This window comes from Ovis canadensis, chromosome 18 (genome assembly GCF_042477335.2).
Source record: "Ovis canadensis isolate MfBH-ARS-UI-01 breed Bighorn chromosome 18, ARS-UI_OviCan_v2, whole genome shotgun sequence".
Classification (NCBI taxonomy): Eukaryota; Metazoa; Chordata; class Mammalia; order Artiodactyla; family Bovidae; genus Ovis; species Ovis canadensis.
In genome coordinates this window covers 79,224,972-79,247,231 of record NC_091262.1, presented here as the reverse complement: position 1 = coordinate 79,247,231, position 22,260 = coordinate 79,224,972, and the positions used below count along the sequence as shown (strand labels likewise).

Sequence of the window (22,260 nt, the reverse complement as noted above, 5' to 3'; positions counted from 1 at the left end):
GATTTTCATGTGCCCGTCTACATGTTCATACTAAACTAGGAAGAGAGAATTAGTGGTATACATAAAGATGAGTCAGTATTCTTCTTTCTTACTGAGCCATGTTTGCCTCCTTTTAAACTATTGCCTGTGATTAGAACTTCATCTATTTATATGTAAGAAGACATCAATATTTAGGAACTAACATTAAATAAGAAACTTGAATAATATTTATTATCTCCATATGTCTATTTCAATACCCATAGAGATTTAAAATCTACGTGGCTTTGTTGTTTTTAATGAATGAATGAATGAATGATGTCGCTCAGTCGTGTCCGACTCTTTGCGACCCCATAGACTGTAGCCTACCAAGCTCCTCTGTCCATGGGATATTCCAGGCAATAGTGCTGGAGTGGATTGCCATTTCCTTCTCCAGGGGATCTTCCCAACCCAGGGCTTGAACCTGGGTCTCCCACATTGTAGACAGAAGCTTTACCGTCTGAGACACCAGGGAAGTCCTATAAAACTCATTGTAAAGACTTGGATTAACAATAACCATTTTCATAAGGCACATTCTGAAGATGAGCTATGTTCATCCTTTTCTCAATTAGATAATTACTTAATCAGCATTTATTTATGTAATTTTCCCTTCTCTAAATAAAGCAACCAACTAGCACCCTACCTACATCAAGCAATGCTACTGAATCTGATGCATGTCTGCATACATACTCCTTTGGGAAAAAGACTCATATTTTATGAATATATTTCACTAAAATTCAGGGCTGTGTGCTGTTCTGTGCTCAGTCACTCAGTCGTGTCTGACTCTGTGTGACCCCATGGACGGCAGCCCACCAGGCTCCTCTGTCCCTGGGATTCTCCAGGCAAGAATACTGGAGTGGGTTGCCATGTCCTTCTCTGTTCAGTGCTATAGTAATGTATAATAATAATCCATGTTTGTTACATACTCACATAACCGGTCCATGCTCAGCTTTCTTTATATTTACCCATGTTTATATTTCTTCATTTACTCATATATTCATTTACTTTGGTAAAAATCAATCTATCTCCAGAAGACGTCTGTGATCCAGATATCTGAATATTCTGAACTTCTGCTGTATACTTATTTCCATAAAGGAAAAAAAAAAGAAGAAGGCCACTTGTAAATGATGGACCTCAGAGTTAGATATCACTTTAATCAAAATGTTTGATTCAGACACCCTCCAATCTCATCGCTGGTCCAGGTTTAGCGCTCTCTTTTTCTTTGTTAATTTAGACCTCCATTATGCCATGAGTCACAAACTCCCAGAACGGGATCCTTGCTATAACTGATCATTGCCTCTAGGCTGATTTCTGACAGAGTTTGCAGACTAGATATAAGTGTAACCTTGCATCATGCCGGGACCATCACAAAAAATGGGCCATAACTGGGCCATACACATTTAATTCAATCGATTTTAAACATGATGTAATGACTATCCGAAAACCACAATGTACCCTACATCTGGAACACACACAATAAGTTGCCCCTTCTAGGAGTTTCCTCTAAACAATTAATAGGCTGGGTCTCTAACAATATTGAAATATTAAACCAACTGTGGTGCTGAAATAATATGGAATAGATAACAGTTTTGAAAATGTTAATTGAATGCATTCCATCTCTTTTTAAGATGAATCTCAGAGGTACTGAAACGTGTTAATTCTGCTCCTTGGCCCATAACACCTTCTTCCTACTGGTCATACTTGGTGTTCTTAGACTTGGTTTTATGCATACAGCCTTTTATTCTATTGAACTACTTCAGTGACCACACATGAATAAACCATACAAACCAAGAAAAGAAACTTTTGTTACTTACATTGCTCCTTACCCACAGAATAGCCAACATCCTCATCATTGGACAATAACTCAATTCAATGTGGAGTGTTCAATCAGACAGAAAAAAACAGATTTTTTTAAAGAATGAAAAGTGTAAACTTGGATTTTTAAAACAGAAGTTAGTTCTACATTACTAGATTAATCAGAAACATTGGTTTCTGCCACATTTTCCTCAGTCAATCCAACAGAGGAATCCTTTGCATCTACTGACTTACTTTTTAGTGTGACATAAACTGGTAAAGACTTTCAAAATGTTTTTATGAAGACCTTTTAATCCATCACCCAGCATATGACTTATATTATTAAAATTTGTCTATATATCCCTACCAAAACAGAAAGGCCAGATAACTTTTTAATGGGGGAGATTTTGATGAATTTAAATTCTTCTAAAAAACAATTTGACTATATCATACACTTTAACTCATTAATTATTAATTAATTAATTATTAAATAGCTCTAATAAATGGATGGAAAATCCCATGGATAGAGGAGCCTAGTGGGCTATAGATCACAGAGTCACAAAGAGTTGGACACGACTGAGCACCTGAACAACACCAAATAGCTCTAAAGACAACTTAACTTCCAAGACCTTTTTTAAAAAGTAAAATGCGTACAGATAGAGTCATCTGCTACTCAACACTAAATGTCACTACATTCAAGTTTCCTCACTGATGACATTTTCTCCAACAATGGAAATATTCTCTGTTAGCACTGCCCATTATGCATACTACAATATATTAAAGAGATAACTGACAAACACATACTATATAGCATAGGGAATTCTACTCAGTATTACTTAATAACCTGTATGGGCAAAGAATCTTAAAAACTGAAATATATACACACAAAATTAATTTACTTTGCTATACACGTGAAACTAACACAGCATTGTAAACCAACTGAAAGTTTTAGTGAAAGTTGCTCAGTTGTGTCTGAGTCTTTGAGACCCCAAAGACTATACAGTCCATGACATTCTCCAGGCCACAATACTGGCAGGGGTAGCCTTTCCCTCTCCAGGGGATCTTCCCAACCTAGGGATCAAACCCAGGTTTCCTGCATTGCAGGCGGATTCTTTACCAGCTGAACTAGAAGGGAGGCCCAAGAATACTCGAGTGGGTAGCCTAGCCCTTTTCCAGTGGATCTTCCCAACCCAGGAGTCAAACCGGGGTCTCCTGCATTGCAGGCAGATTCTTTATCAACTGAGCTTTCAGGGAAGCCCTCATAAATCAACTATACTCCAGTTTTAAAAAATGGCAGGCACTGGCCACATAGTGTTACTAAGAAACTAAATTTTTATTTTTGACTATTTGAATTTAAACGTTAATAGCAATATATGTTTAGAGAGTAGGGTGTATATTATCCTTCCCTGAAGAAGGCGGGGCTTGGATCTTTTTTTTTAAGTGGACTTCCAGGGAGTAAAACAAGATTAGCTGAGCTCCTTCACATATTACATGTGTTCCTCACTGGCCCTCAGTTTTTACTCTTTTAAATAATACAGATATGAAATTATGCTTTGACTCACTTGTAACAATGGCACCAATATTGGTGAAACCTAAAGACACTTAACAAACATACTGAGAGACACTAAATCTATCCATCTGCTTACCACAAAAATCTTCAACATGCATCTACTTGATTAAAAATAAATATCAGTGAACACAAGAGGATTCACAACTCTCATGCTGAAACATTTTCCACGTTTCAATAACTATCTAATCACTTGTATCTTATTTTTCACTATTGATTATATTAAACAACTATTTATCAAAATATTTTGTACTATCACGATTTGTTATATTACTATTGATCTTATCTATTATATTAAGTATTATTATAATAAATTATATGAATATTTTAAAAATAAGACATATGGCCAGAAGCTCACCACCAAGAACACTGATATTCACATATGTCTATCTACACTTTCTCAAAGGAGGAGCACCCTTAGTCTAGCTTACTTAACTCCACTTTTCAGAAATGTATTAACGATAATTTTTGGCTCATAAGCTCCTTTCACAGCTGGATAAGGGGTAGCTCTCCTCTTTATTTCTACTTCATTTATTCATGCATCGATTTACTTATAATAATACCATCCATATTCATGAACAACAAAAGGTCAAGAACACAATCCTTGAATATTTCTGACTTCCTTTATAAGCACATTTCCCAAAGACACAATGGACCTCAGAGTTACAAACTGGGTTTAATCAAAATGGTATTCAGATGCCCCACGCATACTCATCATCGATCCAGACTTGGTATTCTGTGTCTTTGTTTGATATGTTGTTCTTGACATATTCATTGATTCACTGATAATAATAGAATGTTCATGAATTAGGAAAATAAAACCAAGATGCTTGAAGATATGAATATGTTTGTGAAAGTTCACTTCCCACAGAGCTAGAGAAATAGCTTTTTGTGCAATGCAGCCCAGCATCGAAAATATGAATTAATCCATTTCCTTGTATCATATCAGTTCCATGTTAGCCATTGGTCCATGCTTAGACTTCTTGCATCCATATTTTAAAGATAGGACAATGAACTTTCATTTTCTACCATGATTAAGAAAAAGGCAAAATTTTGCATTTTCGTATATTCCCCTCCTTGATGGGTTCATAGTCTATAACAATATCAATAGCGTTTATATCCCCTGTGGTATGAAAATTAAAATTGAAAAAAATTTTAAATTTAAATTTGAGTTAGAGAAATTAAGTGGAACACTAAGACTCTTCAAAGTCCCTTGGACAGCAAGGAGATCAAACCAGTCAATTCTAAAGGAAATTAGTCCAGAATATTCATTGGAAGGACTGACGCTGAAGCTGAAACTCCAATACTTTGGCTGCCTGATGCGAAGAGCTGACTCATTGGAGAAGACCCTGATGCTGGGAAAGATTGAAGGCAGGAGGCGAAGGGGACAACAGAGGATGAGATGGGTGGATGGCATCACCGACTCAATGGACATGAGTTTGAGCAAGCTGGGGAGATGGTGATGGACAGGGAAACCCGGCCTTATGCAGTCCATGGGATCGCAAAGAGTCGAACACAACTGAAGGACTGAAGTGAACTGAAACTTTTCAGAAAATGAGTGACACGCTTTTCATCCTTTTGTCCTAATAAATTCACTCACGCTGAAATGGATTAATCATAAGTCATATTCCTAACATATTTTAATCATTGACCAATGCATGTCCACGTTAGAATTGTTGATGTATGTAGCCATTCATTCCTTAATATCTCAGTGGATACCCATGACCAAGCCCCCAACAGAACATGAATTTTATTACTTACATTGATCTCTTCTCTCTTTATCTAAGAGGTAAAAGTCAAGATCTTTGCCATGAGTGAATAATCAAATCTGGCAAAATGCTTGCTCTGAGCAGTTAAAAGCAAATTTTAAAAAGAATCAATCTGCAATTATCCACTTTAAGTGATCACTAATTAGGTAACCATAATCCTTGACTTGCATCTTATTTTCAACATTTGGAAAGAGCTCTACTTTATATATATTAACTTGTGCAATCTTTTATTTTATAAAATATGATGGATACCACTGAATCTAGCAGTAAACACCAGAAAAATAACTATAACTATTAAGAATATATCTCTGTATATATTACCCATGATGGGCTGAGACCATCTTTTTCACTGAACTTTAATTGTGTGGAACTGGATCCATGGGAGAGGCAACTCATGGCACAATCTCACCAAGGGTCCAAGCTTGACCTTACTTAATAAATTTATTAATTTGCTCACTAATTCCTTTATTTAATTACTCATGGAATAATAAGACCATTTCTTTATTTTTCTAAAAGAATTCCAAAAAGTTTAAATAACCATCAAAACAGAACTGAAACACTATTATTTATCAAAGTCTGTGTGTACCACTGGAAAAGCCTAGAGTGTTTTATCTTCCCATGGACAACAGCTATGTAAAACATGATGAATTAGGATCTTTCCATCCAATTGCATGCCTTCCACTGATGTACTATTGGCTGACTTTTTGAAAAAGTGACTGAGATACAGATGTATACATTTGATCACTTATAATTATACTTCAATATCTGTGACCCACGCACATTGGATAAGGACCTTAGATAATATTTACATTTGTCCTCATGTCATCAGCCAAAAGAATAGCAAACTGGTTCTTTTAATGTTTGTTTGTATGCAACATAAAATTGCATAAAAAAACTGACTTAAACACAAATGTGGTTGAATAAAACAGTCTCATCATTGTTCCATGCTCTCCCTCCCAATTACCCAGTTTATTCAATAAACTATTCATGTAAATGTATTTCTCTTTCCTTAGTAAAATGATTGATTGGCAACATGCCTCCACACAAAACAAAAACATTCAGTTTTCTGTGCAAATGACCATCTGCTCCTTACAAAAATGACAAGAGCCCTGACTATTAAGAATCTAAAAAAACTGTTTTCAGAATTATCGATGTTTCATTACATACCTTACAAAGTTGGACACATATATCTCTTATTCCTTGATCACTGCCATATTTTAATTCGTAGGCTAAATTTATTTTAATAAAGCTATCCATACCCTAAACCAAAAAGCCTGAGAAGAAGGTGTGGTGGGTTCATTTCCCACAAAGAGAATAATGAGATGCTCCGTTACGGACCTCAGAGTTGCAGATGGGCTTAATCACAGTTCTTGCTTGAGAAACCCCATGAGATTCATCACTGATCCCTGCTAGGAAATTTCTTTTCATGTATTGATTAATTTTCTGAGACACATACACACACGAAACACAATCACAAAATTCCAAAAATCAGATTCTGAAACTTTAGGCTCTCGCCCTGTAGAGCTAATAAAACAACATTTCTTCTGTAATGGAACTGAAAGCTACACATGCAGATGGTTCAAAAATCCCTGCTTTCTATCAAACCCACATTCAGCATTCCTTCCTATGTGGCCCTCTCTGATTTAATTCATTCGTATGTCAAAGATGGTTCCATGAAAACATAATGAAACTACCATCAGCAATCATCTCTAGGCTGCTGGCAAAGTTATCAGCCCCTGTACCCACATGCAGATGGTGAAAGCAACCGTGGAGAAAAGAGAAGATAATACTAAATTAAATCACTACTATCTTCTGCTAAAGTGACCTCAGTTGTACTGGTTTAGCTTAAACACAATTTGGGGTTCGTGACACATCCCCATCACTGGTCCATACTAGAAGTGTTTTATATATTTCGTGTATGTAGTACATAATTATTACTTTGGAATTCTTCGGCTGACCCTCATGAATAGACTATTCAAACAAAGAATGTGAACCAAGGGACTTACTTATATTAGACTTTATGCTACTTGCTCACGATAAAAATTCTTTATTAAGTGATTAAATCAGCTGTCCTATGTTGACTCTGGGGAGGAAAACAGCTGATTTAGAATAGATTTTGATTTTATTTTTTTAATGATTGTTAGGCAGAACTAGATAACAATAAACTTTGGCTCAAAATCAATTTTTTACTAATCCAGGATTGAATTTTTAGTTATGAATAATATAATAAACATTATTCAGTCCACCACCAAGCCCCAGATTGAGATCTGTACGTGATGGACAGGGAAGCCTGGTGGGCTGCAGTCCATGGGGTCGCAAAGTGACAGACATGGCTGAGTGACTGAACTGAATGATTACAAATACCCATCTGTTAAGTTCATGATTAGTAAGGCCACTCGGTCTCGTCTGACTCTTTTCAATTTATCCACTGTAGCCCGTCAGGTTCCTCTGTCCATGGGATTCTCCAGGCAAGAATACTGGAGTGGGTAGCCATGCCCTTCTCCAGGGGATCTTCCTGACCCACGGACTGAACCTAGGTATTCTGCATTGCAGGTGGATTCTTTACCATCTGAGACACCAGGGAAGCCTCTAAGTTATGGTTACTTGAAAAATATGATGGATACCACTGAATCTAGCAGTAAACACCAGAAAAATAACTATAACTATTTTTATAGTTATAGGCTAACACCTTTTCCTTTCTTAAAGAAAAAAAAAAAAAAACCAGACAGCATTGTACCAAAACTCAAATCATTTGACCACATTCCATGTGAAAGAGGACTACAAATTAAACCTGTCCATTTTACTTCAAGATTTTATTAGTATTAACACTTATTTTATTCCATTCTACTAACTGTTCCAGGAGCAGGTCTCTTCCTATTTCAGATGTACAATTCTTTCTTTATTCATCTGCTGATTCACTTGCAATAATATAATCCACATCCATGAACCACAAAAGCCCAAGAAAATCCACATTGTCTTTCCCCATCTTCTCCTACTACTTAATTTCTACAAAGAATATTGACTGATTCTCTACACAGAATGGACCTCGGAGTTACACAGAAGGCACACTCAATGTTATTAATTCATTCACTTCCACCAATAGCCATCACTGATCCAGGCATAACTTTCTATTTCTTAATCCACATATCCCTTCCTGAACTAATTCATTCGTTCACAGATTCACGAACAATAATTACACAGTCAATAATCTGCAGTGACACAAAACTAAGAACAAAGCCTTGAACACAACCAAGGGCTGTTCGTGGCCCTGTTAATGTAGCATGAAAGGACTCAATCACTTTTCACAATAAGGCTCTGTTTTTGCACACAGGGGTTAATCAGCAAACTTCCTTCCTATCGGTCCCTTCCTTGAGATCAGTGCCCACCTGCTCCTTTTCCACTTGATTTGTCCTGATATTAAAGCTGGTGATCAACAGGAACAGCCCTATGATCTTAGCCCACAACCAACAAAAAAGACATCTGCCGTCCTCCAAAGTACTCCAGCCTCAAACAGTTAACAACTGAATCTTAATCAATTAAGAAATGGATTTAGCAAATGTGGCCAGAATATTAAGTAGGAAGTTAATATAATACTGCTCTGAAAATATGTGAAATTCCTTGCATCCCTTTAGTAATGAATGATCCCTAGTGGGGCTGAGTTGAATTAATCATAAATGTTAATTTATGACACATTCGAATCATGGGCTCATAATTGGCATTCCTTAATTTCATGTGCTATTTGACTATTTATTTTATTGAAATAATTCAGTGGGATCCCATTAATAATCCCCATCGGAGCTTAGAACACCAACACTGATATTTCCTTATTTCAGTCTTTAAGCTCCTTAGTCTCAGAAGTAATAGCCAGGGTCTTCACCATTAAAGCTGATTAAGTCAGCTGTGTGGTGTTCATTTTATAAAGGGGGAAAAAAAGCCTATTATTAACAACTCTAAAAATAGAGTTAGCTTTTTTAAAATTGATATTTGTAGGGAGGACTAGATTAATCATAAACTCACTTTATATCATATTCTCATCATTTTCCTAAGAAGGGTACTCTTTCATTTACGTAAGTTTGGCAGTCAAATAATATGAATACCACTGAATTCACTGCTCAACAAACTACCATCAGAGACATCTTACTTTGCCTGCTACTTACACAGGAAGAGCCCAGGATCACCTTATTGGACTTAACTTCTATGGAATTGGACGTATTTTGTTCATCAGACAATCTCACCTATTCACCACTATGTGTATTTAGGGATTCATTCACTTACTGATTTATTGTGTTATTCAGAGAATAATACTATCATACCTTTATTTTTCTAAAGAGAGCTCAAAATGGTTAGACACCAACCCGGAATCAAGTCACTGGGCCACGGAAAGGCTCAAGCATGTCTTTCAAAAAGTAGACGAGCTTAGAATTTTCCCTAGAATATCTAACTCAGAAAACAAGACGGATCAGTATCCTGATACCAAAACAGGGGTTCAAATTGGTATGTAGTTTGCTGACCTTTTAAAAGAGGATCAAGATATAAAATTATAACCTCTTCCTCTTATACAGATATATCAATATCTGTGATCTTATCCACTAGACAAGACCACTGAACAAAATTTTTGTCTATCTATATAGCCATTGCCATTGAGGAGAAACGACTTGTTTCATTTTTATTCTTTTAATAAAAATCAATGAAAAAACGGATTGGGTTAATTAGAAGTGTTGTCTTACAAAACATTCTCACCACCGGTTTCTGTCTCTTAATTAAATGTGGTTACTTAAACAAGAATTTATACAAGTTAATGCATTTTCATTTCCTTAATACCACAACCACCCAGAAATGTAGCACCAACACGGAACAAAAACTGTTATATACAGATGACCAGATATATATACACTTCTTTCCCGAACAGTAAGGTCCTTTACTGTTAATGTACAGTAAACAGTCTCAGTTAGATTTTAATAACAATCCATGTTTTATTATATTCCTTAATAATAGGTACATGATATTTTTTTAAAATTTATTGACATATTTTTAATCTATGGGTCAATATTATAATAAAAATACAATCCATCCCCAAGAACCACAAAAGTACAAACGCAAGGTACCAAGCACTCTTGTCCCACAGAGGGAATAATTTAGCCACGTGTCTTTATGATGGACCTCAGAATCACTTACAGGTTTAATCAAAACTCCTATTTCAGATACCCCATGGAACTCATCATCGATCCAGACACGTTTTTCTTTCTGTATTTACTTCTTAATTGATCCATGAATAACAACACAATTATAAAAGTCCAGGAACAAAATCTCCTTTTATAATGGACCTCGGAAAACATGCGTGATCAGTGAACATAATTCATACAAAATTCATATTCAACACTGATCATTTTGGGTGCTTCTTCTATTTAATTGCCCATGTTCTACAGAGGGTTCAGTGAAAGGGGTGGTGAAGTCAGCATCTTTAATCACTTCTGAAACACAGGGTCTTCCATGGGCTTGTGGAGGGCCACACGTTATTAGCCAGTGCTACCAGCATGGTTTGTGGAGGAACATACAATGTACTGCTGCACGCCCGCACGCTCAGTCACTGAGCAGGCTGCCACTTCATCCTCCAGGGGATATTCCAGACCCAGTGATCAACCCACCTCTCATGCACCTCCTGAATTGGCAGGTGGACTCACCACTGAGCCACCTGGGAAGCCCCCAAATGTAATATAAAATAGTTCTAAAAATGAATGAAATGACTGCTCTCTTTTTTTAATTGCCTCAGTTATGCTGAATTAGACTAAACATAATTTTTGATTCATACCATATTCCCGTCACTGGTCCATATTTGAGATTTCTATTTCCTGTATACACACGTTGATGCTTTTGAAATAACCACGAAATGTTTGTGAACAAATCATCCTGTCCAAGGATAGGAAGTTCAAGTCTTCCTTACTTATTTCTCTCTATGTTCTTAACCCACAAAGCTAGCTGCCTAGATTTTGCTTCCTGGAAAATGAATGTGCGCTGTCCTATGTTCATTCTGTGGAGGAAATGGGAGAATTAAACTAGAATTTAAAAGTAATTTAGCTTTGTGGAACTAGGTAGGTACGAACTTCAAGCCTTTCTAATTTAAAACCACCACATAAGAATAAGAAAGACACTTATCAAAACTAGCTTTATATTTTAACAGTTTAACAGAAAAAAGATAATTTTAATGGTGCTACTTTTGCAGGACTGGGTACATTTAAATCTTTATTTGGGTACATTTAAATACATCCAATAAGGGGTATATATCCAACACATACAAACAGCTCATATAGCTCAATATTTTAAAAAAAATTGTGATGGGCAGAAAAACTTAATTTTTTTCCAAAGAGAAAATGCCAGGTACCCAACAGGCACAAGAAAAACCGCTCAGCCTCACGAATGCAAATCAAAACTACATGAGATATCACCTCACACTTGTCAGATGACCACTATCAAAAAGAACACAGATAACAAGTATTGCCAAGGATGTGGAGAAAAGGAAACCTTCATATACTATTGGCAGGAATGTAAAATGTGGAAAAGAGTGTGGCGGTTTCTCAAAAAAAACAAAAATATAATGATCATATGATCCAACAATTCCACTCCTGGGTTTATATTAGAAGAAAAAAAAACCCACTAATTCAAGAAGATGCATGTACATCAGTATTAACAGCAGTATCATTTACAATTGCCAAGATATGGAAGCAATATACAGCCCATTGGATTCTCCAGGTCAGAATACTGGAGTGAGTAGCCTTTCGCTTCTCCAGGGGATCTTCCCAACCCAAGGATCAAACCCAGGTCTCCTGCATTGTGGGCAGATTCTTTACCAGCTGAGCCACCAGGGAAGCCCAAGAATATTGGAGTGGGTAGCCTATCCCATCTCCAGCAGAGCTTCCCAACCCAGGAACCAAACCGGGGTCTCCTGCATTACATGTGGATTCTTTACCAGCTAAGCTACCAAGGAAGTCCATATATTAACTATATGTCAATTTAAACTAAAAAAAAAAAAAAAAAAAGAAAGAAAATACCCACAATCTCGTAAAATATCCTAATTTCACATTCTCAGTGGTGACTCCGCTTAATTCAATTTATATGTTCATTTATTTATTTATGTAACTACTCAAGGAATGATTAAACCATATGTCCATCATATGAAGAAAGTCATTTTTTCTTTCTATAACATCAGTAGCAAAAGCTCAAACTATTAAGATAACATTTTTTTAATTCGTTCAATTATAACAATACATCAATATCTATGAAGAGAAAGAAAATAAACTCTGAATGACACAAACATCTGTCTATCCAGTTATTAGTCATAAACATAACTGACTAGATTATGTTTCAGTTAATAAAATTTAGAGAATACAATCTGGTCAATCCTAACGCTTCTTACATGATCTGTCCTCAAATGTGCCCACAGCTGTATATTGTCACCCTGTTTATTTAACTTATATACAAAGTATATCATGTAAAATGCTGGGCTAGATGAAGCAAAAGCTGGAATCAAGACTGCGAAAAAAAATGTCAATAACCTCAGATATGCAGATGACACCATCCTTATGGCAGAAAGTGAAGAGGAACTAAAGAGCCTCTTGATAAGGGTGAAAGAGGAGAGTGAGAAAGCTGGCTTGAAACTCAACATTCTAAAAAATAAGATCATGGCATCCGGCCCCACCACTTCATGGCAAACAGATGGGGAAATGATGAAAACAGTGACAGACTTTATTTTCTTGGGCTCCAAAATCACTGCGGACAGTGACTGCAGCCATGAAATTAAAAGACGCTTACTCCTTGAAAGAAAAGCTATGACAAACCCAGACAACGAATTAAAAACCAGAGACACGACTTTGCCAACAAAGGTCTGACTAGTCCAAGCTATGGTTTTTCCAGTAGTCTGTATGAGAGTTTGACTATAAAGAAGGTTGAGCGCCGAAGAATTGATGCTTTTGAACTGTGGTGTTGAAGAAGCCTTTTGAGAGTCCCTAGGACTTGCAAGGAGATAAAATCAGCCAATCCTAAAGGAAATCAGTCCTGAATATTCATTGGAAGGACTGATGCTGAAGCTGAAGCTCCAATCCTTTGGCCACCTGATGTGAAGAACTGACTGACTGGAAAAGACCCTGATTCTGTGAAAGATTAAAGACAGGAGAAGAGGACGACAGAGGATGAGATGGCTGAATGGCATCACCGACTCGATGGACATGAGTTTGAGCAAGCTCTGGAAGCTGGTGATGGACAACGAGGCCTGGCGTGCTGCAGTCCATGGGGTCGCAAAGAGTCGGATACAAGTGAGCGACCAAAAAACGACGACAATCTTCCCAATCAGAAAGCACCACCCCTAGGTGGGTTATCTGGTGAATTCTATCAGAATATTTAAGGGAAAACAATTATACCAATTCTCTTAAAATCTCTTTTAGAAGATAAAAGTTGAGAAAAATTTCCTAACCCATTCTATGAAGCCAGCATTACTGCAATATTAACACACACACAAAAAAACTATAGAACAATATCTCTAATGAACATAGGTGCAAAAATCCTCAACAAAATATGAGCAAATGAATCCAATAATGTATAAAAAGAAATACAGTATGATCCACTGGATTTAATCCCATCATGCACATCACATCAAAAGGGTATGTGATCAAAAGGAGAATACCCACATGATTATATCAATAGAAGCAGAAAAAGCATCTGATAAAACATAATATTCATGATAAAAAAAAAACTCTCAGCAAACTAGAAATAGAAAGGAACTTCCTCAACTTGGCAATTAAGATCTATTAAGAAAATACCTAAAGCTAGGCCTTACTCTCTGCAAGGGCCCACACTCTGTGGAGGGTGCTTCTCTCTGAATCTGAATAAATCCACTTTTTACCTATCAAAAAAAAAATACCTATAGCTAATATCATAACTAATGAGAAATTTGAAGCTGTCCCACTAATATCAGTATCAAAGCAAGGATGTTCTCTCTCAACACTTCTTTTCAATATTATATAAGAAGTTATAGCAAACATAACAAGAGAAGAAGAAACAACAAGTATACTATTCGTGAAAGAAGAAATAAAACTGTCTTTGTTAACAGATGACATGGTCATCTATGTAGAAAATACAAAAGAACTAACAAGAACTCACAAGCAATTATAGCACGGCTGCAGGATACAAGGTAAATAAAAGTCAATCACTTTCCTATATAATAGCCATGAACAAGTGGGATTCAAAATTTTGACAACCAAAAAATGAAATATGTATAAATCTAACAAAATATGTGCAAAAACTATATGCACAAATCTACAAAACTCAGACGAAAATAATCAAAGAAGAACTAAATATGTGTAAAGGTATTCCATGGTCATGGATAGGCAGAGTTCATACTATCTAAATGCCAGCTCTTTCCTTGATCTGTAGATTCAAGGCAGTTCCAATTAAAGTTCCAGCAGGTGTTTTGTGGTTGTAAACACTGTGATCCTAAAGTTTATATGAACAGGCCCAAAAAAACAGAATAGTGAACACAATATTGAAGAACAAAGTTGGAGGACTTACATCACCTGACTTCAAGATTTACTATAAAGCTACAATAATCAAGACAGTGTGGTATCGGTCAAAGAACATATAAAGTGATCCATGGAACAGAAGAGAGCCCAGAAATAAGGCCCACAAAAATATGGACAACTGATCCTTGACAAAGGATCAAAGGAAATACAATGGAACAAAGGTAACCTTTTCAATAAGTGGTGCTGGAACAACTGGATGTCCACATTTAAAAAAAAAAAAAGAACTACAGCCACAGGTCTTACACCCTTCCTGAAAATTATCTCGAAATGGATTATAGACCTAAATGAAAAATAAAAAACAATAAAACCCCAAGAACAAAACATAAGAGAAAATCCAGCTGATCTTGTTTGACAATGACGTTTTTAAAATACAACACCAAAGACACATTATGTGAAATAATTGATAAGCTGCAATTCATTAAGTTTCTTTTCTGCAAAGAAACTTTCAAAAGAACAAAACACAAGCCATAGACTAGGGGAAAACTATTTGCAAAAGGCATGTTTAATAAATGACTCTTTCTAAAACTTACAAAGAATCCTTAGAATCAACAGTAAGAAAATAAACAACTTGATTAAAAAATGAATCAAAGATCTGAACAGACAGCTCGCCAAACATGATAAACAGATGAAAAATAAACATATGAAAAGACACTCCACATTACACGTCATGAGGGAAATGCAAATTAAAACAATGAAGCATCACTACACACCTATTAGAGCAGATATTTGGCAGTTTATTATGAAACTAAACATATTCTTACCATACTATCTAGAAATCACACTCCTTGGTATTTACCCCAAGGAGGTGAAATTTTTTGTCCATATAGGAACCTCCACATGGATATTTATATCAGCTTTATTCGTAATTGGCAAAACTTGGAAGCAGCCAACACATCCTTCAGTGGGAAAATGGATAAATAAACTGTTTTACATCAAAATAATGGAAGATTATTCAGCACTAAAATGAGCTATCAAAGTCATAAAAAGGCATGCTGCTGCTGCTAAGTCGCTTCAGTCGTGTCCGACTCTATGTGACCCCATAGACGGCAGCCCACCAGGCTCCTCCATCCCTGGGATTCTCCAGGCAAGAACACTAGAGTGGGTTGCCATTTCCTTCTCCAATGCATGAAACTGAAAAATGAAACTGAAGTCGCTCAGTCGTGTCCGACTCTCAGCGACCCCATGGACTGCAGCCTACCAGGCTCCTCCGCCCATGGGATTTTCCAGGCAAGAGTACTGGAGTGGGGTGCCATTGCCTTCTCCGTAAAAAGGCATGAAAGAACCTCAAATTTAGTATGACTAAATTTAAAAAGACAATATGAAGTGGCTATGTATGGTATAATTCCAACACTACCAAATGCTGAAGTTGCCAGGGTTAAAGGGAGAGAAAAATGAAGTGATACAGAGGATTTTTAGGGCAGCGAAATATTCTGAATGATACCACAATGGCAGATATATGTCATTATATTGGGTTGGCCAAAAAGTTCCTTTAGTTTTTTCCATAAAATGGTACAGAGAAACATAAACTTTCTCACGAACCCAATATATTTGTCCGAACCCACTGAATTTACAGCCAAGAGTGAACTCTAAAGTTGACTGTGGACTTTGGGTGAAAGTGATGTGTCAGTGAAGGTCCATCAGTTGTAATAAATGTACCTTCCGGTGTGGGATGTTGATAATAGGAGAGGTGATACACATGTAGAGAGCCAGGGCGCCCGTGGGAAATCCCTGTACATTTCGCTTAATTATACCACGGACCTAAAACTGCTCTTAAAAAATAATGCCTTTCGGGAAAAGGGAGCAAGGCGCAAAAAATAACAGAGACATAAAAATCTGCTCTTCATCAAATGCCACATCGACTCTCACATGAAATTGTCTTTTCTGTTTCTTACTCAAAAGTACAAGAGCTTTGATCTATTTAATTTTATTGGAACTCAGCACTTCCAAATGGTATTAGTCTTGTTCCTTATTTAATTACGTCCTCTCATAATTGGTCCTTTCAGCGCCTTCCTTGTCTTCATTCATTTCCATATTATATTCACACATTGATTTACTTAAAATATAATCTATAAGCGAGAACCTCAACAGACCGAGAATAAGAATGATACTTCTTCACTTCTGCTACATGATCATGTCCCACAGAGTTAATGGGGTATTTTCTTTTTCTAATAGATCTTGGAGCTATAAAGCTTAGTAAAGTAAAATTCTGGATTCAGATACCCCAGGATACTCATCATTGGTCTAGGCTTGGCATTATACTCCTTCATTCATTTGCACCTTTACTGACTGAATCATTCATTGATTCACTACCAAGAAAGTCAACACAGAAAAGTCAAGATAAGAAAGTCAACACGGAAAAATGTCAAAATTAAGATTTCTGAAACTTCTAAGATCAACTTACAAATCTCAGTGTCACACACAGATTTATTAGCGTCTTCATTTCTTGGAAATTCTGTACTCATTGCTGATCCACGCTTACTCCCTTTCATTTAATTTGTCCCATGTTAAATATAGTAGACTGAACGACCCTGAAGTGAAGTGAAGTGAAGTCGCTCAGTCGTGTCTGACTCTTTGCGACCCCATGGGCTGTAGCCTACCAGGCTCCTCTGTCCATGGGATTCTCCAGGCAACAGTCCTGGAGTGGATTGCCATTTCCTTCTCCAGGGGATCTTCCCAACCCAGGGATCGAACCCGGGTCTCCCGCATTGTAGACAGACGCTTTACCGTCTGAGCCACCAGGGAAGCCCCACTCCACAGCTGGAACCCTGGCGATCTCTACCATCTTCCTATGTGCTCTCACTGAAGACTCAGTAGCCAAGGTCACCTGAGGACATTTAAATTAGCTATGGTACAAAAGGAAAGTGGAATAGTTATCTACTCTGAAGCAAATGAAAACGTCCTCCATCTTATTTTCTTTCACAGCCTAACTTAGGTTGAATTGGAGTAATCTAATTTATTTTTGTTCATAATACATTCTTATTACTGGTTGAGGCCTGGAACTTTTTATTTTTCTGAAATAAGCATGAACCAAATCTAGAACTTCTACTATTACTTAGATCTGTTTTAGCACTCTGACCCACAGAAATGATGCCAAGATTTGCACCAATGGAGAATAATTAAGTCAAAAGTGTGGTGGATCCATTGTGTGGAGTTAATAGTGGATTTTAGAAAGAATCTGAGTCTATAATTTATATTTTTCAAGGAATATTAGTAAGACGATACTAGATCAATCATAAACTTTGATTCATGACACATTTTAATCAAAGGGCCCAGAATGGCTAGCATATTATTTATTGACTTATCTAGAACTCAACACAAGAATATGAAATGGTGATTACAAGAATCCCACAGTGCACTCTCTCCCAACACGGTAAGAATCTATCAACGTATAAACTATAATGGAAAAGAATGTATATGTATGTATATAGATAGATATGTAACTGAATCACTGTGATGTACAGCAGAAATCAACACAATATTGTAAAAATCACCTATACCTTAATAAAATGTTTTTAGAAAAAGAATCTAGAGCATTTTTCCTAATAGTAGATGTCACTTGTGCAGGATGGGATTCATTTAAACACTTCTTTCATGGCACATTTTTACCAACAGTATATGCTGCTGCTGCTGTTGCTAAGTCGCTTCAGTCGTGTCTGACTCTGTGCGACCCCATAGATGGCAGCCCACCAGGCTCCCCTGTCCCTGGGATTCTCCAGGCAAGAATATTGGAGTGGGTTGCCATTTCCTTCTCCAATGCACGAAAGTGAAAAGTGAAAGTGAAGTTGCTCAGTAGTGCCGAACTCTTAGCGACCCCATGGACTGCAGCCTACCAGGCTCCTCTGTCCATGGGATTTTCCAGGCAAGAGTACTGGAGTGGGTTGCCATCACCTTCTCCGTCATTACTCCCAGACATAACCAATTAGATCCTACCTTCTTATTTTCAATAAGCAGTCAGCACTTCTCAAATAAGGCACAACATTGATTTCCAGGTATTTATCTTTGTATGCTATTTATCCAAATATATTTACATTGGAATTGAGCACTTTAGAAATGTATTAATAGCAAAAATATATTAAACACTCATAATTGGACCACATATGGCTTTCCTTGTCTTCTATATAGATATACTCACTCATTCATTAATTTGCTTATAGTAAGACCATCCAGACCTATGAATATTAATTTCCTGAGAACAAAATCCTGAGCATTAACTTCTGTTGTACAGGCATTAACTAGGTCTCTGACCTCAGAGATATGGGGTTTAACCAAATCATTTATTCACACACACCTCAGATATGCATTGGTTCAAAGTTTGCACCTTTCAATTCATGCGTACCTTTGTTTACTGATCCCCTAATTAAGTCACTAATAATAATAAAGTCAATGTATAAAATTCAAAAAACCCTAAAAACAATATCCTAGAATATTACTAAGGTCTATCTATAGGCTTCTTTCTCATAAAACTAAGATGCTACATCTTTTTTGCAGCAGATCACAACATTATACACAAAGATTATCAGCTTACTTGCTTCATGCCAATCCCATATTTATACTTTATCTACTATGCCTGTCCTTCATTCACGTAATTCTTCCATGTTTTAAAGATGGTACATATGGTAGTCAGCCTCCAAGACGGCACCCAAGGATTCCTGGTTCCTAGTACTCGTAGCCTTGCAGTCTCCTCCCATATTAAACCCTGCCTGGCCTCTAAACCCAATAAAATACTCGACAGGCCGACAGTGTATGACCTCTGAATCTTAATTATACATACATTGAGCTTTCTGCCTCCCTTTCTCTTGTATTGATTGCTCTTGGGGAATCAGCTGTCATGTTGTGAGGACACTCAAGCAATCTTGAGGAGAGGTCCATGTATAAAGAAACTGTGGTCTCCCTGCCAACGACCAGCACGAACTTTCTAGCCTTCTGAGTGACTCATGGAGACAGATCCTCTGGCCCAAGCTTTCACATATCTGCAATCCTACCTGACATCTTGACCGCAAATTCACAAAAGACCCTAAATCAAAACTGCCCACTAATCCTCTCTAGATTCCTGCCCCATAGGAAATGTGATGCATAACATATATTGACTGTTGTCTTCAGTTGCTCAGTTGTAGGGTAATTTCTTACACAATTAAAAAAACTGATATCATACAATCATCTACCACCAAGTGTCCTATCTCACAATGAGGACATTGATACTATATTCTCTCATCCTATCTACTCCCCTTTCAAGGAGTTATGACCTATTCTTTATCACTGATGAAAGGTTTAAATTAACCATGGTATAAAATAAAATATAATACTAAAAACACTGAAGATGAATAAAAGTTCTCCATCATTTTTAATGGACCTCAGGTTACTCATAACACCTGGTTAATTACCACTTTTGGCCCTGCATGGCATCCTGTGGTCTTCCCAGTGGCTCTGAAGTAAAGAATTTATCTATGATGCGGGAGACACAGGTTCAATCCCTGGTTCAGGAAGAGCCCCTGGAGGAGGAAACGGCAAGCTGCTCCAGTATCCTTGCTGGGAAAATCCCACGACAGAGGAGCTATAGTCCATAGGGTCGCAGAGAGTCGGACACATGGCCTTCTTCGATTTTACATATTTGGTTATTTTTCTTTTGACATAATGTCAGGATGAACAAATCTCGCTACCCAGGGACATGAATTTTGACCACTGTCGTCCACCAAAGTCTCTCGATTACTTGTGTGCGCTCAGTCACTCAGTCATGTCCAACTCTTTGTGACCCCGTGAACTGTAGCCTGCCAGGCTCCTCTGCCCATGGGAATTCCCAAGCAAGAATACTGGTGTGGGTTGCCATTCCCTTCTCCAGCAGATCTTCCCAACCTGGGGATCAAACCCAGGTATACTGCATTACAAGTAGATTCTTTTCCATCTGAGCTACAGGGAAGTTCCTCAATAACCTACCCAGAGGTAAAAATTAAACTCTTAAGACTACTGAACAATTAAATCAGCGATGGTGCTTTCATTCCGTGATATAAGATGCACACTTTTATAAAGAATGGAATAGGATAAATTAACTTTTTTAAACAAGCTGGAGTCACAAGGTACTAAAGTAATCATAAACCTTGGATCCTGTCACATTCTTGTTATAGATTTTTTTATATATTGACTTGTTTACTGCTTAATTTTTAATTAATATAGCAAATGCTGTTAAATCCAGCACCTAACGCAAGAATAATTCATGTAACTGGTATTCTGTTGATCTATATACTCCCTAACCACACAGTTTACAGCCTCATTCATCTTTTTTAAAGGACCACATTCACGCATTGCTTAGAGTAGGCTGTGAAATATTGGTGGAATATTTACCTTAATTTTTCATTGACTTTTATTTTTTTTCTTATGTAAATACTCCAAGAATAATTTGATAAGACAAGAATCACTTTTTCATTGAAAATAGTTTATCGTTACCTTTGTTTCAGGACACCTGCTCCTCACTGGCTCATGTACTAGCTTCTTTTAAATAACTGACCAAAATATGAACTCATTCACTCATTTACTTTTAACAACACATTCAAAATGAATTCAAGCGAGGACCCTGAAAGAGCATACTGACTAGCACTAGTATCTTTCCATACACTCATTCTCCACAGACAACTGGTTAGAGCCTTTCTTGTTTCGTTTAAAGTAATAGACAGTAAACAGGGATTTGATCACATATACTAACATATTCTCAATACTTAGCTATGTTTGGCCTTTTTTCAATTAGACACTTATTTAAACAATTATTTTTAATGTGAATGGTTTGTTCCTCTCCTAAATAACCTAACAACCAACTAGCCAACACCAATCCAAAAGCCCCATGGATCCTTGTAAAAGAATATCTCCTATATGGAAAACAGTTAAGTAAGACCGGATCTACTTAGGTTATGATTAGTACTTCAGGAAATAATATGTGAGTAATCCTTGCTCACTGCTGACCTGAATCATTGGACATCACTCATTTGCACTTTTTCATTTATTCTTGCACCGCTTCACTTAGGATACATTTCACAGACACTAAGAAATAAAGCTCTGGAAACGCATCTTTGATTCCTCCTGACTTTCACTGCAAGCCCCTTTTCCACTAAGGAAATAAGATTTATGTTTTCTAATGAATCTCAAAGTTACAAAGCTTCATCAAAATCCTTGACTCACACATCTCAGAATACGCATCATTAGTCTATTTTGAACATCTTTTTCTTCCTTTTTTATGTGTTGTTTATTCCTTTATATAACGATTCACTAATAATATCATCCATCCTCATGAATCCCCAAGAACAACATCTTTGACTATCACTAATAGCTGTCTATATATGCCCACTTCCCATTGTGCTAAAAGACAACATTTTTGCAGTATTCTTAAGTACTTGCTTTTTGCACATAGAAACTAATCAGCACCCTTACATCATATCAGTCCTGTTGGTCCATTAGCTTGGCCCTTTTCATTTAAAGACAAAGCCATGAATAACTAAGGGATCCATAATCTCACTCCACAACTAGAACAATTCTGTCCATCTTCCAGTGTGCTCCCCTGTCA

At 36.9% G+C, this 22,260-nt stretch overlaps 1 long non-coding RNA gene and 5 other non-coding genes across 10 annotated transcripts in view; all 6 read right to left on the bottom strand.

The window, feature by feature from the left end:
• Nucleotides 1-22,260, bottom strand: part of LOC138423653 (uncharacterized) — a 77,638-nt gene that overhangs the window by 12,172 nt on the left and 43,206 nt on the right. The gene's annotated exons all lie outside the window — the stretch shown is intronic.
• Nucleotides 1,143-1,216, bottom strand: LOC138424005 (small nucleolar RNA SNORD113/SNORD114 family). Its single transcript, XR_011250580.1, has one exon. It is a non-coding gene; the product is annotated as a small nucleolar RNA SNORD113/SNORD114 family (small nucleolar RNA).
• Nucleotides 4,027-4,101, bottom strand: LOC138424004 (small nucleolar RNA SNORD113/SNORD114 family). Its single transcript, XR_011250579.1, has one exon. It is a non-coding gene; the product is annotated as a small nucleolar RNA SNORD113/SNORD114 family (small nucleolar RNA).
• On the bottom strand, nt 6,478-6,552 carry LOC138424018 (small nucleolar RNA SNORD113/SNORD114 family). Its single transcript, XR_011250593.1, has one exon. It is a non-coding gene; the product is annotated as a small nucleolar RNA SNORD113/SNORD114 family (small nucleolar RNA).
• Nucleotides 8,185-8,262, bottom strand: LOC138424009 (small nucleolar RNA SNORD113/SNORD114 family). Its single transcript, XR_011250584.1, has one exon. It is a non-coding gene; the product is annotated as a small nucleolar RNA SNORD113/SNORD114 family (small nucleolar RNA).
• On the bottom strand, nt 10,300-10,374 carry LOC138424013 (small nucleolar RNA SNORD113/SNORD114 family). The gene has a single exon (XR_011250589.1). It is a non-coding gene; the product is annotated as a small nucleolar RNA SNORD113/SNORD114 family (small nucleolar RNA).